Consider the following 17,631-nt stretch of genomic DNA (forward strand, 5'->3'; position numbering starts at 1 on the left):
ATATATATATATATATATATATATATATATAGTTTGCTTTTTTAAACTACAAGTTACAATGCTAATATTGTCTTATTCTTCACTTTCAAACACTCAAACCTTCAAGCTTTTATCCTTTCAAGATTTTATTTGGGCAGAATACTAATGCAATGTCCACAAAAATATTGGAAACTATGCAAATATGTGTGTGAAAGATATACTGCGATTAATTTGATCCCCATATTTTAATTTTAATTTTACATTGCATTTAATTTATTATTCATTTTTTTATCAACTCGCAACCCCCCTGCAGTTTCCATTTGAGGAACCCTGTCCTAGTATTACAATAGCATATAAGAATTAAAAGGGGCAGGAACTATATAATGTTTGTGGAGGTTATGGCACACTGATTCTATCATAGAAAAAAATAAAAAGTTGTGCCACAAACATTTTTGAAGATTATAGCCTTGCTTCCCTCCTGGAGCTCTCAATAGTCCATCAATGCTGTCCCGCCGTCATACCTGAATACACTATGGTCATAATACTGGGTGGTATTCCCATTTTAAATACATTTCTGAAACACAAGCAGCAGAAACAAATGCAAATTCACCCTTTAATTAAAGCAGAGCTGCCTGACTCCTGGGTATCAGCCCACGGTGTGCCAGCAGCAATACCCCCCTTGCAGTCTTTAAACATGCTGCTGTGGGTAATTTGAGGGGCAGGCGTCATCTCCGCCTGTTAGTGTGACCACTAATTGGAGTCTGGACCATGGTCTGTACTCGGATGGAGGCAGAGTGGTGTGAATGATAAAAGATTAGGTTGTGAGGGGAGCAGTGGTAGGGGACAGCCACCCAAGTGTACTGGGGAAGCTGTATGGAGGGATTCAGAGAGTTCAAGTCATCGCACACAAGATTTGGACTTTCACATTTGCATCTCATAGGAAAATGACCTTTTGCTAGCTGAAAGTTGGATTTCATGTTATTTTGGGTATACTGGTTTATTATGACAGTAGTTATCTGTATGGCATGTTGGTAGAAACTAGTTACCATAGTAAATGTCTTAGTCCATTTTAACTTAACATTCCACATCTTGCACATTGAGATTTTCATCTTATACAAATAAATACATATGAAAGAAAGATATAGTATATCATAGTAAAATATATAGTGTTCCACAGAAATACAATTGAGATGGGACCAGAGTTATTTGGCAAACTCATTTGCTGAATAGCTTTGGTGGAACAAATGTTATGAATTTGGCTGAGATTTGATATAGGCTACTAAAGTTTGAGAGCGAGTCTTTTAAAACGAGAATGTCTTCCACGTTGTGCTTTTCGCGGATTTGGATGGAGGGATGAAGAGGGTGTCATTGTCTATCATATTCTTTTTTTCAAGCTGGACTTTACCCAAAAACTGACCTCTAGCGCTTTTCAAATTACAACTAGCATGTCATACTCGCGTATAAACAGAAGCTTGACATTTAGCTCTCCAGTGGCACAACACCATGCTGACCATATCGAACTCTATTTAAACATCGGGTTGTTTTATTTAAATGTTCGTCTTTCCTTTTCATATCGATATTCCCGTAAATGTATGATTTATTTTCTTCCCATGGCTGAAAATGATATGTAACCAAACCCATTTAATTCCTCCCAAGAAACTTGAGAAGCGACATTTCGTCCTGCGTTAAATGCCACGTTCAGTGTCCCTATGGACTTACAAATGCATGCAAGTTCTGTCAGAATTAATCCTTGTATGATCTGTATATTAAATAACAAAACCCCTTCAATATTTAGACGTTAGTTAACAAAGGTTGCAAGAGACTGATTGTGCCACTCAAAGGTCACTGAAAAAAATCACACACAAGCCTACGTAGAGTGCCATGTTAATCGAATTTAATATAGAATTATATACAATTAAGGTATACATTAAAAAGTAAATTCTGAATCAGATTGTACATTTGAAATTCATTATGGTGTACAACTGTAAAAATTTGCAGATGGTGTTTGTCAGAATACACTACATAAATATCGCTGGAATGGTAAGGTGAGATGTAAACCCACAATGCCTGCCGCTGCAATCTTGTCCATTATGTCACTGTAGCTGGGCTTTAAGGGTTTGCAAACAAATAAAGAAAAATCCACTGTAATATAGGCCTTACAAGTTTGCTTGGAAAGAAATGAGGTGACTTGTGGCCAAGTATGATGACCCATACTCAGAATTTTTGCTCTTCTTTTCACCCATCCAAGTGCATACACACAGCAGTGAGTAGGGAAACACAAACACACACACAGTGCTGCGGCACCCAGGGATCATTTGAGGTTTTGATGCCTTGCTCAAGGGTCTCACCTCCATCATGGTATTGAGGGTGGAGAGAGCACTGGACTTTCACTCATCCCAGCTACAATCCCTGCTGGACCTGAGACTCGAACCCATGACCTTTGGGCTTACAAACCATTCTCTCTAGCCACAACTCCTCCGGGTCCTCAGTGGGTCCTCTAGAGTGACTGTGGAGTTTAATCATGAATAACCTTTAAGAGAATGCAGTTATAGAGAGAGAAAAGGTTACTGGCAGAGAGCATGTGATTATTGTCAGAATAAGGATAGATCACGAATCATTGTGGATGACCAGCTGGGATGGAGGCCTTGCTTGAACCTGTTGGACCCTGGATCTGAATTCGTCAAGCATCAGCTGCTGTTCTGACTTCCAGTGCTGCTTATTGGTTTCACCCATGATTCATTTCACACAGACCTTAGCTGCAATGATCGTAGCAGAGGCTGATATGCCATGACAGATGATATTTTAAACAAACAGGCTAAAGTCATTAATAACAGCAATGCATAAACATCATGAATATTGGGTCAAATCAGATTCAGTGACTGGAGCTGTCCACACTATCATTTAGGTTAGTCAAAATGACATTCTGGCCTGAGGTTTGCTCTTTGTCTATTGTCATGCCCTAAAGTCAAAAAGTGAGTTTGGTTCATGTGGTTCATTTTAACATCCCAGAGAGCTCTGTTTTCTCCTGCATGCTGGATATGAGATGAAGTGTCTGACCCAATATCCTCTCCTTACAGAATTGTGGTTGGCAAACTGCCCTCTGACCGGAATATAAGTCAGTAGCATTATTATGTACCTTGGAGGCCAACAAGCCTCTATAAAAAGTCTGTTAATTAGTTGTGGGTGTCTTTCTGCAATCTACTTTATAGGTGGTGGCAAGTAAGTGAATTTATGATGAATTATTCATTCAACAGATTTGTTCAAAACACTGCTTCATTCCGTGACAGCATCCTACTGTATATACCTGCTGCTGTCTGTCATCTGTTAATCAAACAAAAGAAAATGAGAATAATTTGATGATCTTCACTGAATATTGCTCATAAATGTATGAATCCATTTATGCTAAATTTACACAGTGAAGTCTATGCAGTGCTTTATTATTTACTTTGACCAGTTTCTTTATAGTATGCTATTATAGGCTAAATTGTTTTAATTGTTCAAATTGATTTTTATGAAGGTACACACCCACTTTAGGGCCCCCAGAAATCTAGGATCAGCTCTGAACAAGTGACTCTTTATGGGCGAGTCACTGAATCATTCATTCTGCTGATTTGTTCAGAAACACTGAGTCATTCAGGCCCACTGCTGTGTGTTGGCAAAACTGTTCATTCTGTTGTGGCTTTCTTCTATGTACGTTAGCAGAGCAATAAATAGACAAAGTAACAGTCAGTGTAATATGAAAATCACTCAAAAATGTAATTGTTGTAGCCTATAAAATTAATTTTCAATATCAGCATGGCTGATTACCTGTGCCTCGTGACAACAGCCAATTCACACTCTTGCTTGTGTGATATTTCCCTTCTACACCGGAAAACAAGCTACGCCTGCGCATCCCATCAAAAGCATATAGAACTCATTATAATCAAAGAATCTGTATCCACCTTATAGAAACATGAAAGCAATATGAAAGTTAAGAGGAAGTAAGCTTTGGCTGCTGGTTTGAGGGGTCATGAACTGATTTAAGCTGGTGGTCCTAAACTGGTCCTGAGCTGGAGCTAGCTGCTTAGCACCAGCACATGACCAGCTAAAGACCAGCTCAAATCAGCAGCCATCTTTCAAAACATACCTAATCAACATATGCTGTCTTTTCCAACAGGGGGACATTATTATTCTTTGTTGAAACACAAAATATAACTAGTTCATGTTCGCTTAATAATAATAATAGTAGTCATAATAATAATCATTAAATTAAATCGATAATTGAATCTGATTAGACCGTTAGCACTGCGCTAAAAAAAACACCAAAGAGTTTCTATATTTTTTCTATTTAAAACTTGACTTTACATTGTGTACTAAGACTGACTGAAAATAAAAAGTTGCGATTTTCTAGGCCGAAGTTTTAAATACGAAAAATATAGAAAGTCTTTGGTCATTTTTGAGCGAGATGGTAAGGATTTTTTCTTATGTAGAAAAATTTCTTATGTAGCCCTTCTACACAAGTTTGAGCTTCTTCCTAACCAGAGCCAGTGAAAAAAATGGCTCTGCTTCCAACAATAACAGGTACGGAGCCCCACACATGGCATGCAGGAAAAAATAGTTGTAAATTGTTTACTGTTTACTAATTTGTTTCTTTGATTTGCTAAAACGTGTACACAATTTACAAAATCGAGGGAATGATTTAGCAAATCGAGGGAATTTAATACTTATTGTGTGCACATTTTAGTACATCCAGGGAATTAATTAATCGTGCGCATTTATTAATTTTTTCTTGCATGTCATGTGCGGGGCTCCGTAAAAAGGTGATGTTTTTGCTACTTTTGCTTTGATTCCCCCGGTGTAGAAAGTGTTGTTGTTGTTTTTTTTTAAGTTTTCTTGCAAATGTGTTTTATTTTACATTTTGTGCCTCAAGTTTGTTGTAGCCTTTATTGTCTTGACTCATAAACGTCTCTTCATTTGAATCGAACCAATTCCTGCACTGCATTTTCACTTATAACTTATAATAGATTCTGTTTTGTAGTCACCTACATTTTTTTTTTTTTTCGCAGTGTCATATTACTAAATTTGCTGATAGCAATATTTTTAATCTCAACAGTGTTTTGGATTTGTGATGTTAAAGTGTGTGGGGAGCTGTGAGGGGACTTTTGACACTTTGTCCTTTGATGCATGATAAAAACAAAAAAATTCCAAAATGAAAAAAAGGAAAAGAAAAAGCAAGTAAACCAAACAAACACTGCCCACATATCCCCCAAACTCACTCAGCAATCCTGTGGCCGAGCAAGGGCCGGACTTCTCATTGCCATGTGGCTGATGGAGGTGGGGTGGGGGGGCATTTTAATTTCCACATTCTTTCAGAAAAAAAAAATTCTTCTCCCAGCATTAATATTTTCAGTTCAGCTCTGTATGAATGGAAGGTGATGAAGAGGACAGAATCAATTGCTTCTCTGGTTGCCAGCTGTATGGTCTTAAAGATGGAGATACTTCATGAAGACGGGGCATCTTCAACTCTTCACTATACAACTGTATAGATAAGAAACTTGTGATTTAACAAGGTCAAAAGAAAAAAAAAGGTTTGATGCTGGATGACATCATCATGGTCAGGTTTCGACATAGGATTGACTTCTTGTTGTTCAAGTGGGTGTATAAGCACCCTGCTGTGCTTGTAAGAAAAGAGCATGTTTAAATGCTGCAAACTATGTATGTTGTGTTTATATTCTCATAGGATTTTTGGCATCAACTCTCTTTTTTTTCATACATGTGCTTTATAAAACCGAAGCAGTGTGGTTTTGTGTGAGTGTGCCTATGCGGGTATGTGTAACTGTTAACACAGCTGGCATTAGCTGGTCTGTCTAGCAGCCCGTGGTGGTGGTGTGGTCTGGGTGTCTGAATGGTGTGCTCAGAGAGTGAGGACTCTTGAGTGGGAACTGTTGTCGAAATCTTAATCCTTTAGGTCTCACCCTCACGCTCTCTCTCTTCTCTGTCCCTCTAAACTGTCCAGTCTCTCTCTGTGCCACACAGGGAGGTAAAGATGAGAGCAAGAAAGAGGCAGCTGAGGAGGATTTGCACTTCTGTTCCTCTTGTTTCTCCAGTTTGGCTGGGTTTGGGACCGGTTTAAGAACATCCACATCTCCTTTTTCACTCTCCTTGCTTCCTGTATCCGTCTCTCTTTATGGAGCTCCCCAGCATCACACACACGAGTGGCAACACGGCAGAGAACGCTGTGAAATGGCAGCTGTGTTATGATATGACAGCTAAGACCTGGTGGATGGTGAGTGTTATTATTTAACCTACTTTAAGGAAACTTCAAAACTTTGTGCTAACCTGTTGCGAGTTTCACATGTATATCTCTTTTTTAAAACCAGTCATGACGTAATTGACTGCGGAGTAATTGTTTGAGGGGTCTGACGTGTTATTTGTAGTGTGGTGAGCAGGTGACCTCAGATGACTTTGAACGCTGTTGTTGGGATGAAGCTTAGACATGGTTTCAGGGAATTTTTATTTTCCCTTTTACATGTTTTACTAAAATTCTAAACACTAAAAAAGTTTACTGACTTAAATATCTAGTGCCAATTTTACTTATAAATTAAAAATACATTTTGAAATAATTCTTTATAATTTTCTGTATACATAGTGAAATATTTCAATAAATGAAATATATATAAAATAAAAAATCTAAATTGACTTTATTACATTTCCATAAAAAATGACTCATTTTTTTGTTCTTTAACTAATCTCTCCCTTTATTGTGAAAGACAGGCATTTTATTTATTTAAAGGTTATCAAATATTTTTTCTTGAATTGCAGGCACTTAACTTTGACTTAATGCATACCTGACATTACTGTCCATAGTGCTCCTAAATGACATGTGGCATTAACTCAAGCTGATTTGCAGCATAATGCTTTGAGTATCAGTTTAATATATTACAAAATGTACAGATTGAGCCTGCTTCTATTCTACATGGGCTGATTTTGTTTTCCTCACATTATTATTAGTACATGAAGTTGTTGAAACTCAATTCCGTACACGTTTTATTTCACATGCTTTGTGTTTTAACTTATCTTAGCGTGTTCTCCAGAGCTGGAGAGCTCTTTTCTTCTCTCAGCCAGTTTCTGTTGGAATTCTCTTTGTTTGCTCAGTGCTCAAGTCTTCAGTTTTGCTTATTTATTCATCGATAATAAATTGATTTTGTTCGCTGTTTCGTCTCTTTTATAACAAAAGTGATTACCCACCCTTTATCTTTCTCTTGCTTGCTTTCTTCCTCTCTGTCCTCCTTCCTTTTCTCTCTTTACTGCGTTAGCCACCCACACTTTTGTTTAAATTAACTTGGCAATTAACATTTGCTATGAGCCCTCACTAATAACTAATCACAAATGAAGGGCTTTGATTGTTTGTCGAGCCCAGTCTGAGAAATGACCTTACTCTTAGAGCTGGTGTTTCACACATGTTCTTACTCATTCACTCACTCAATCTCTTCTTCTCTTCATGCTTTTATCCTTCTTGTAACTGTTTCACTGTTTCTGTTCCATACATAACCCAAAGGTTCGTCTGGTAAAGATGTTTCATAATTACATTTTCTTAAAATGTCTGTTGTTCTCAAGTATGGCTTGTATACATTCTAACAAACTCTTTATTTCCTCCTGTTTTAAAATACATCTTCTGTGCATTTTGCAGTTGTGGGTTGTTTGGTAAGACTTTATCAGGTGTAATGCATCTGAATGTAGAGTCTTGAATGCACACGCAACTTTGGGATGCATTTTGACTCAAAGTGCCCAGCTCAGTCAGGACGTGTGGGTGGGTTACACATGTTGTGCTGTTGCAGCCACAACCTTTGAAATCACATCTGACAAGCGGAAAATGAAAATCAACTTACAACAGAGAGAAGCACAAATGTTTTCAAAGTGACAGCAATTCATCTTTTTTTTTTGCATTTTACGTGTGGGTGGAGGAGTTTATGCTGGCTTTGCTCTTCTATAGGCTCTCTTTTCATATTTAGTGCTGGAGGTCTTCTTGTAAACAAGGGAAATGAATGATATAGACTGATATGTGCCATATGCGTGACATGAAAACCTTTGGGTTGCTTAAATGATCAGGTGTGTCTGTGTGTGTGTTTGTGGCAACTTGCAGCTCAGAACAATCATTTTAATCACTATACTGTAGCTCAGAAACCAAAGATTGTTCTAGATTGGATACAGTCAATTCTGATCGCCTTCCTGCCAATGAAATAAGACGGTGTACAAGAAATAAAAAAACTTAATCAAAGGAACATCTCCTCAGAATTTGGGATTTCCTTAAGTAGGAAGGAGATTAGGTTTGTCTAATGGGGTTTTTGAATTAAATATAAACATGGTTACAACTTAGCTAGACTTTTGCAGAATTACACTTCAGCTAAAGCTCAGGGTAAATGGGTTTTAACTTTAAATTCTGGTTTTTACAGATCATGTGTTATTCACAATTAGAACAATCTCAGTTTATTTTTTATGTTGTTGTAGTGAAGGGCACCTTATTCCATGTTGTTCTCTGGGCTTTAGTCGATATTTCACCCAAACATTCTGCTGTCATTCACTCACCGTTCTGTTATTTTACACCTATATGCCTGTCTGTGTAACACAAATGAATACATTTGTTTTAAAACTGTCTGTTTTGTCCAAAAACCCCACTGGCTTTTTCAAAATATTATCTTTTGTGTTCAACATGAATAAATGCTTATAGGTTTGGGGCAACATGAGGGTGAGTAGAATCAATTTTTTGAGGGAACTATCCCTTAAAGAATCGCAAAAATCTATTGATTTTTGTTCATTATTGGCTTGAGTACTTTACTGATGACTCAGTTTGGCACCGTTAATATATCAGTTATTAGATTTCATTCAAGGCTGCATCATTTCAAGTCAGGCAGAACCTTTTTTGTTGTTGTTATGCTTTATAGCTACCGCTGTGACGCAGTATGGGACAAAATATATCAGCATGCGTAACACTTTAGACTTAACGGGAAGCAGTGAAGCACACATTGGGGTTGTGTCGCCAAACCCCATTAAATGGGAGAGTTTGATGGTAACTCAAAACAGAGAGGATGGCAAAATTTGTACAAGGGCCCATGATTCTTTCCCCCGTAGTGATTTTCTACAGCATGAGAGTGGGACAGCACGGGGGTTGTGGTTCCAGCCCGTGACTTCAGACGTCTGGAAACTGACATGAATCATTCCCAGCAGTAGAGAGTGCACAGAGGCTAAAATTAGAGAGCATGGTCATTGAGGAGACACACTAACAGCCCTCACAGATGCAGCTAGTCAGTACCGGCTGAGCTGGCCCGGCCTGGCCTGAGGTGGGAGGGTGTAACCCCCAGGCATTTACACGTCTCTTTAGCCATTTACCAGATTTGAGATCCTGTGATCTGTGACTTTGTGTGTCCTGGTGTAAATGCAACTATATTGCTGTTAGTAACTTCAGTATGGCTATATAATGGTATAATGATGCTAACACCATGGTAGTTTAAAATATACCATAGTGCTGAATGATTAAAATATGCATCATTTTTGGTACTCCAAAATACCATGGTATTACCATGATACTACATCAATAAACATGAAAATACTATGATAAATTTTTCTTTATTGCTATTATTGACTGGTAGTACTACAGGTAATGTTGCAATCTAACAATGGGAATACATGTCACTGCCTTTTTTATTACAATTAAAGAAATTATATTTCACCCAAAATTAAATTTGACATCAGTTTTTCACCCACATGTGTTCCTAACCCATATGACTGACTGGCTTCTGTTTAATATAATAATACTCATAATAACATCAAAGGGGTTGCCAGGCTCTTAAAATGACAAAAATATAATCCATATGATTTATACTGTATGCTATATCGCAGGCTTTGTGTGCAAAAACATTCCAAGTAATTCACGGATAATCTTCCCCACCATTGTAGCTCTTAAATTTTATGTAATGTGAATGATTTGAATATGCTTATATTAATGTGTGTGCAAGTAATTTTAATATTTAATACATTTTAAATAGATTTAGAATGAAATTAGGGTGAGTAAATGAAAACAGATTTAGATTTTTTGGACAAACCCATTAATACAGCTCATTTTGACATGCAGTTCTACTCATACATTTGTGTAAACCCTTCCAGAATAGGCAATAAGAGGGATCATAAAAGCAAGAGGCATACAAACCTATGAGCAGAACTGTAACTACAAATGTAGAGCAACTAAATGAAGTCTTAAAACCTCACAATTAAACATTTCCATTCATGCCAAGTGGATCTTGAGGCTTTAGTGCTTTCAAAGGCAATCTGTTGGCCCTGGATAATCCACCACCTTAAAAAGGGAAAATATTTTGTTTCGCATTTTGCCTGCCAGTATAATCCTGACACCATCTGTGAGAGAGGATCTTCAGACAGCTGCATGCGATGTTGTGTCTACTTGTTTAGTCATGCCATTCAGTGCTTTGCTTTAGTACCCAGCAGTACTAACTACCAACACAATCTGCTTGATTCAACATGCAGTTCATAACATGTTGATACTACAGCATATGAGGGTTAAGAATCAACCACTAAAAACCCATACAGATCCTATATATAACCCATACTGTTAATATTGCCTGGGTGAAGAAATTATTCTTGTGCCTGTCCTGGTATTTGCGGCTCTGAAGCACTGGCCAAATGGCAAAAGTTCAAAAAAGGGGATCAAATACAACACATTCATCTGATTGACTCATTTGTTACATCAGTGTCATCTTCAACATATTTAAGAGTAGATCTTAATATAAAAAATAAATCATATTTGGCATTTTTTGTCAATAGGTAAATATACAATTATTTTAGGTTGAAATATTACATGTCACCACAAGGGGGAGACAACACTTTGCTTTTTCGTTCATATGGTATTGATATGATAATTATCCAGAAAATACGATGTATAATAGCAGATTTATTTTAAGAATTAGACTTAAGATAAATAATTAATAGGTAAAACCGAGACATTTTTTATTTGATTTTTACCTGTGCTTCACTTTCCACCAATATTTGTTTTACTTTATTCTCTTTGTCACTTTAATGCTCTTTGATTTCAATATAGGTCCTTTGCAGATTTTTCGTTTCGGCTTGTCATACATTATATTTTTGTTTTATTCATTACAAACTTAACTAGTTTACTCTATTCAAGGCACCCAGTAACTGGACCGTGTCCCAGTCCCAAACACTGCAGCTTAAAGCCAAACCTCATGTATCATCTTTGTAGTTCTGTAAACATGCTGCATGTAACATTGTTTATCTGTGTTGGAAAATGGATTTAAGCTTTGAGGTGTGTCCAAAACTGAAATACAAAGCACATGAAAATGATTCACATAGTGGGATAAAGCACAACACCACAGACAAACATCTGTAAAGGGTCAAACATTTCATATTGCCTTCTTTTTTGTTTCCAGTGATTGAACCTTAACAGACTTTTGATTGTGATGTAAAGCTGTTAGGTCATAAAAATAATTTACATTTCATTAGAACTGAGTAGGGCATATAGATTTGAACTTAGATGGGCAATATTTTTCTTTTAGTATTTTTTTTTTTTCAAATTGCTCACTTCAAAATATAGTTAGACACTTTTTCGCTTGTGTGATGCCATCAAAACATCAGGTTTTGCATGATCTGCTCTGCATTATCTTTATTCACATTATTTTTGTGTTTTAATAAAATGTACTTAAAACAATATTAAAGGGATAGTTCACCCCAAATGAAAATTCTCATAATTTACTTATGCTTATGTTGCTCCAAACCTGACTAATAAATATATATATATATATATTTAAATGTATATATTTCTTTTAACAGTGAAAATATAACAATGAAAACAACATTGGACCACAATGGCAAAACATTCGAAACGTTCCTCAAGAATGTCATACAGTTTTATCTAGGGTGAGTAAATTATGACTTTTTATTTTAAGTAAACTATCCCTTTAAAAAAAAAATCTAGTTTCATTTTCGCATCCTAATATAATGTATTATTAAAATTTAGCTTCTTATTAAAAATTATTGAAAGTATAATGACAAGTAAATGATTTTGCACACCAGTAATGTTTATTTTAAATGGCTTTGCATTTGAAGCATCTTAAAACAGACATATAACACTTGGTTTTATATGATATGAAGCAGGAAGTTGCTGCTTTGTCTCTTTATATAGTACAGGGCCCTTAGCACGGAAAAAGATAACTTGAAAGGTTGATTTTAATTCCTATAATTGTCGATTTTCATGACTCAACTATCATCAGCAGCTAATCCCTTCTAAATGTAATTGATATCATTCATTTAATGAAGAGATCATTAGTGGTAGCTGCTTTAGGATAGAATATGTGCACTTGTCCTGAGGTCTTGACATGCACTAACTAATCTGCATGTAATTAGAGTTCTTGGACTCTGCTGCAGGGTGCCGGGTCATTGCCTTATCACAGAATAATCACTGGCCAATTACTGTAATCATTTACCCAATAGCCATTAGTGAGGTCCCACAGAGGATCTGGTGATTAATTTCTAACATTATGCAAATTGTGGATTTTTGATGCTGAGCAAGGCTCTTTTCTCAGACTGTCTTGTTCATGGCTGCTCAATGAACCATGTCAACATGGTAGCATCTACTGCATTATGGATCCATATGTTTGCTCTCTCAATGAGGGTTTGGCCATAAGTTCTAAGTACATCACGGTAATTACATTTGGTGTGCATGTTGCATGTTTGACTTTGCAATTAAATGAATAAACTGCACATTTCATCTCGACAATAGTGCTATATAAAATCTAGCTATTACAGATAATTTGGAACAAAATACAAAAAAAGGTTTAATGGTTTTTAAGGTCTCGTACTCCAGGTTTTATTTTAGCAACACTAGCACAGTTAGCTTACTATAGCTAATTAAAGAACCACTAAACTACATATTTTTGTGTTATATTTAGGCAAATAATGATGATAGTTATATTTTGTTGATGTACTGTCAGAATAGGATCCTAATTTACAAAGCTCTAGCAGTTTAATGTAGAGTTGCTGTTTATTTAGCAGATTAACTGGACTGAACAGTTGAAATTTTAAATACACACAATAAAAAAACATACTTATAAGACATACTGTATCAACCTTTTTGTTCTCCTCATTTGCACCCTGAAATGTACCATTTAATAAAATGTGCACTTAGAGCGAGCCTGACTTGATTTGAACCACTTGTTTTTGATGGAATTGCTTGGCTTACTCTGGAGGTGACTGTAATGTGCCACAAATTATCCAAAATTGGAAGATTATGCACAATTTGCCCTCAGTTAGCATTCAGATGGCAAGAACAGTGAAAGAAATGTTGGTCCTCTTGAGAAGAAGGAGCAGAGTCTTGGCATTGGACTGCATGCCTTGGATCTGTGTCTTGAGAAAGAGAGAGTTTCCAGACATGTTCACCTCCTCCTCTCATGTTGCAGTTGTTTGGAAAAGTGAAGTTGTATTGGAGATTGGGATTTGCCTTGGGCAACAAATATATATGTGTCTCTGTGGAGCTGGCCAATCATACGTTGCACCTACATATGATTTCATTACATGGAAACAGCCACAAAAAGGCAAAGTCCACATGTGCTAAGAGTCTTACTGTTACTTCAATGATGCAATTTGAGGGGGGAAGAGAATACAAATATATTTGACATATTAAATCTGCAAAGCACTTGCACTCAAGCAGCAGTTAAACAGAAAATTATCCAGCCATTAGACGGTAATTTAGACTGGTATTACATTGATACATTGAAAGTATTGTTGCTAAGATGTATCTTTAAGCTTCAACAAATCCACACTTTATTCGTGATATACTGCAGTATTTCCATCTCACCACTAGCAGGAGTATGACACTGTAGTATGAACTGTAGAGAACACTTGATAGTGCCAGTAATTGATACCCAGTACTCTCTGTACAGTCTTTTTACACTTGATACCTTATCTGTTAGCTACAATCAACTAGGTACCTTATCTGTTAGCTACAATATAGCTAAATCAGTATACTCACATAATTCATGATTCCTTTGAAATTAAAAAGGTGCCATTCATAATTTAATAGGTACTGTATATCATATAAATTGTATATGGCTTAAATGGTTTTAGATATAGATATAGAATCAGGATCAATCAAAATAAAAGAATCAGATGAAATATTTTTTGGTAAACCTCTGCATTGGCTTTGGAATGTTTTCCACACAGCAGTACAGACGTTTTTGGTCTGCTCTGTTGAGGATGCCCACTTTTATGTGTCAGAACGATTACTAACCCGCAGGCTGTTTATTCAGAGATTATGTACTTGGGTGCTTGGGTGAGTTAAAAGGTTAAAACAGAGCAAACATGTTTCCCCCAAACATTTCATGAGTTAGGTTTAGATGACATATGATCTATCAACACTCACTTGTCAACTAAATAAACCTGTGCGGTTCATTTAGCTGTGGAATTTCTGAGTGTTTACTTTATGATTTCTCCCGATACAAACAGAAAAAGAGGGAAGAGAAGGGGAAGTTGAGTCCTTTTATGACTGTTTTTTCTTTAATCAAATGTTTAATGTAGCTCTTTTCATTTGTACAAGTGTTCAGGCCAGAGATTTTACCTCTCCGGTATAACAACACACCACAACATTTGCAGTTCACATGTTATACATGGGTGCATTTTTTAGCTCAAATTATTTGTATATTTTAAAACTGGTTATTTTTGGACAGAATCACTCAACTATGCAAATTACACATATTTCCTTTAAACTGTGTTTTTTACTTTATACATGTTAATCTGCAGTTTATCTAAAAAAAAATTACATAGGCATCTGGCCTATTTATACAGACGTATTTTAAAATAATAGAGTAAAAACTCTTGAATAGAATTAGAATTTTTTTGCTTTAAGTAAAATCATTGCAATTAGGCTAGACTTTCATGTTTTGTTTCCTAAAACATGATTCACTCTGAACTGAAGAGATGATTTTGAACATCAGGGCAGTCAAACCTGCAGTTTCCTGTACAGTATATTGTATCTCTTCTCTGGATGAAATGCATCTTCTTTGTTTTTCAGGTGCTTTCAGGTTTGACAGTGAAAAAATGAATAGATGGATAATACATTTGTGTATGGCAGCCAGTTTTTGAAACTTTAGTTTATGCGTGGGATGTGTGTGATTGTGAAAACCTGTACATGTGCCTTGTGTGTTTTTTGACCCTGCTGTAAAGTTAGAACTTCAATTTTATGTGCTCTTAGTCATAACCGCAATTCTGTCATCATTTCATGCATGCATAAATTAAAACTACATTGTTATTTATGCCATCAGCACCGAAATGTCTTTCAGTAGCCTATATTTTAAAAAAGAAAAGCTAAAATGTAATTTTTAGACATTTAAATAGAGCGAAAATATTTAGGACAAAATCTGCATGTTTTAGAGAGTTGAGCAGAAGTAGGTATTTTTTTACTCAGAAGCCATTTTGTGGGAGAAACAAAAAGAGCGTTTGCATGAGGAATCAGGCCACCAAAGTCCGAGGGATCCAAAATACGCGACTGCATTCAAAAGTGCCAGCCAGCAAATACACGAGGACATGTGGATATTGGAGAAGTCTTGTTGGAAAAGGGTAAAACTATTTAAAATATCGTTTAACAGGGCTTATTTGCACATAAGTAGCATCTATATTTATTTGAGTTCTAGAGTTTTTAGATTTATAGAGTTCTACCACGCAGATGAAAAGTTATTATTTTAATTACTGAATAAAGTTAAATAATGGTACATTTATTTCGGGAAAAAAATTATGGTAACAGCACGATAGTATTTCATATGTGTTAAAACGTTTGAAGATGAAATCATGCGATATATATATATATATATATATATATATATATATATATATATATATATATATATATATATATATATATATATATATATATCCGGAATATCAGCACCGAAATTTCTTTCAGTAGCCTATATTTAGAAAAGGCGAATATATATATTTAGCTAATTCATATCTCAACTGTAAGATTTAAAATTTGCGCCTCTATAGGAAATTTAGGCTATATAATTTAGCTTAAAAATGTTCATTGTTGTAAATTATGCTTTAGAAACCGACAAATTAATAAGGCAAATAGCCCCAAAATATTTTTAAATTGCGCTTTTAAAAATACAAATAAACTAATTTCATTTAGGCTCTACATTTTCCTTTTTTTATTAAACTCTCCATATTAAATTATTTTGAACATAATCATTGCTATATACTGATCAATACTGTAATGTACTGACCCATTCGATTTTAATTTTAAAAAACGCTATTTTATATTCATGTTATTAAATTGAAAAACTTGAAGCTTTTACCATTCTCGGCTCTGACCGAACAGTGCCTGATGAGGAACTCGAAAGGTTAAACATTTGGCTTTAGAGTTCAGGGAGCTGTTGCAGCTTTATCGAGGAAGAAGAAAAGCAAGACTCAAGCTTCGACGACTTTAAAATATTCTATTAAATAAAGTTTACTCTTTGAGACCCCACTGTGTGTACCTTTATGAAAAATTAAAGGCGTAAAACATTATGTGCAGTAAACTTACCCGCAATAGTAGGCTACAGTGGGCCTACTTGACTGTCAGTTCATTTCTGTTTTGAAATGCCCAAGGCGTCCTGTGACACTTAAAATGAAAGTAAGGTGTCACTTAAGGACACTACAATAATTGACTGAGCCCCTGATGACTTAAAATAGTTGAAACGCAATTTCAAGTGATACGACACGTTCTCATGTCAAAGACTGGTATGAACGTTCCCTTTAACTTGTTCAAAGCAAGTAAATTTTTTATAATAATAATAATAATTCTTCTTATTATTTTGTGTGTGTGTGTAAAACTAGACACTAATGCCCACACAAAACAAACGCACACGTGAGTTTTACGCACACACTCAAAACATTTATTTATTTATATCTTGGATACAGGGTTGGCACGATTCTAAAATCAGGTTTTGAAGTTAATGGAACATGTAATGTTTGTTCTGTCATAACCGGTTTAACATTCTTAACCTTGAACTACTATAAGCCAATGACAAATAAGGATCTCTGAAGCTGTAAAAAATAATATTTTGAAAATATACTTTAAAATACATGCAGTAGCTAAGCTATCGTTCTGATTGCATGCAATTTATAATTTTTTTTTAACTCTACAAAATTCAAGTAGGCCTATAACCATCAAGTCAAAAGTAGCCTACTAAAATACTTTTCTTTCGAATAGAATACACTGTTTTTTTTTGTAAGTTTTCAAACAATAGGTCTTTCTCTTTTTTTTTCATTTGATTTATTTATAAATCATTTTCATGCATCTCTGGCAAGTAGGCTATTTTTAGGATTACTCTATTTTACCCGAACAAAAATGAAAGACATGATCGTAATATAGCAAGGCCTAGGCTATTGATGGATGCATTAAAGTTATTTTACATGAATTGCATTCTTAATAACTTTATTGATTCAGACAAAAATTTGTGATACGTCACTGACCCATATATATATATATATATATATATATATATATATATATATATATATATATATATATATATATATATACATACATACATACACACACACACACACACTGTACGGTTCTTCTAAACGAGTGGCTACACTGCATGCACACACACA

This window comes from Carassius auratus, unplaced genomic scaffold (genome assembly GCF_003368295.1).
Source record: "Carassius auratus strain Wakin unplaced genomic scaffold, ASM336829v1 scaf_tig00002576, whole genome shotgun sequence".
Lineage (NCBI taxonomy): Eukaryota > Metazoa > Chordata > Actinopteri > Cypriniformes > Cyprinidae > Carassius > Carassius auratus.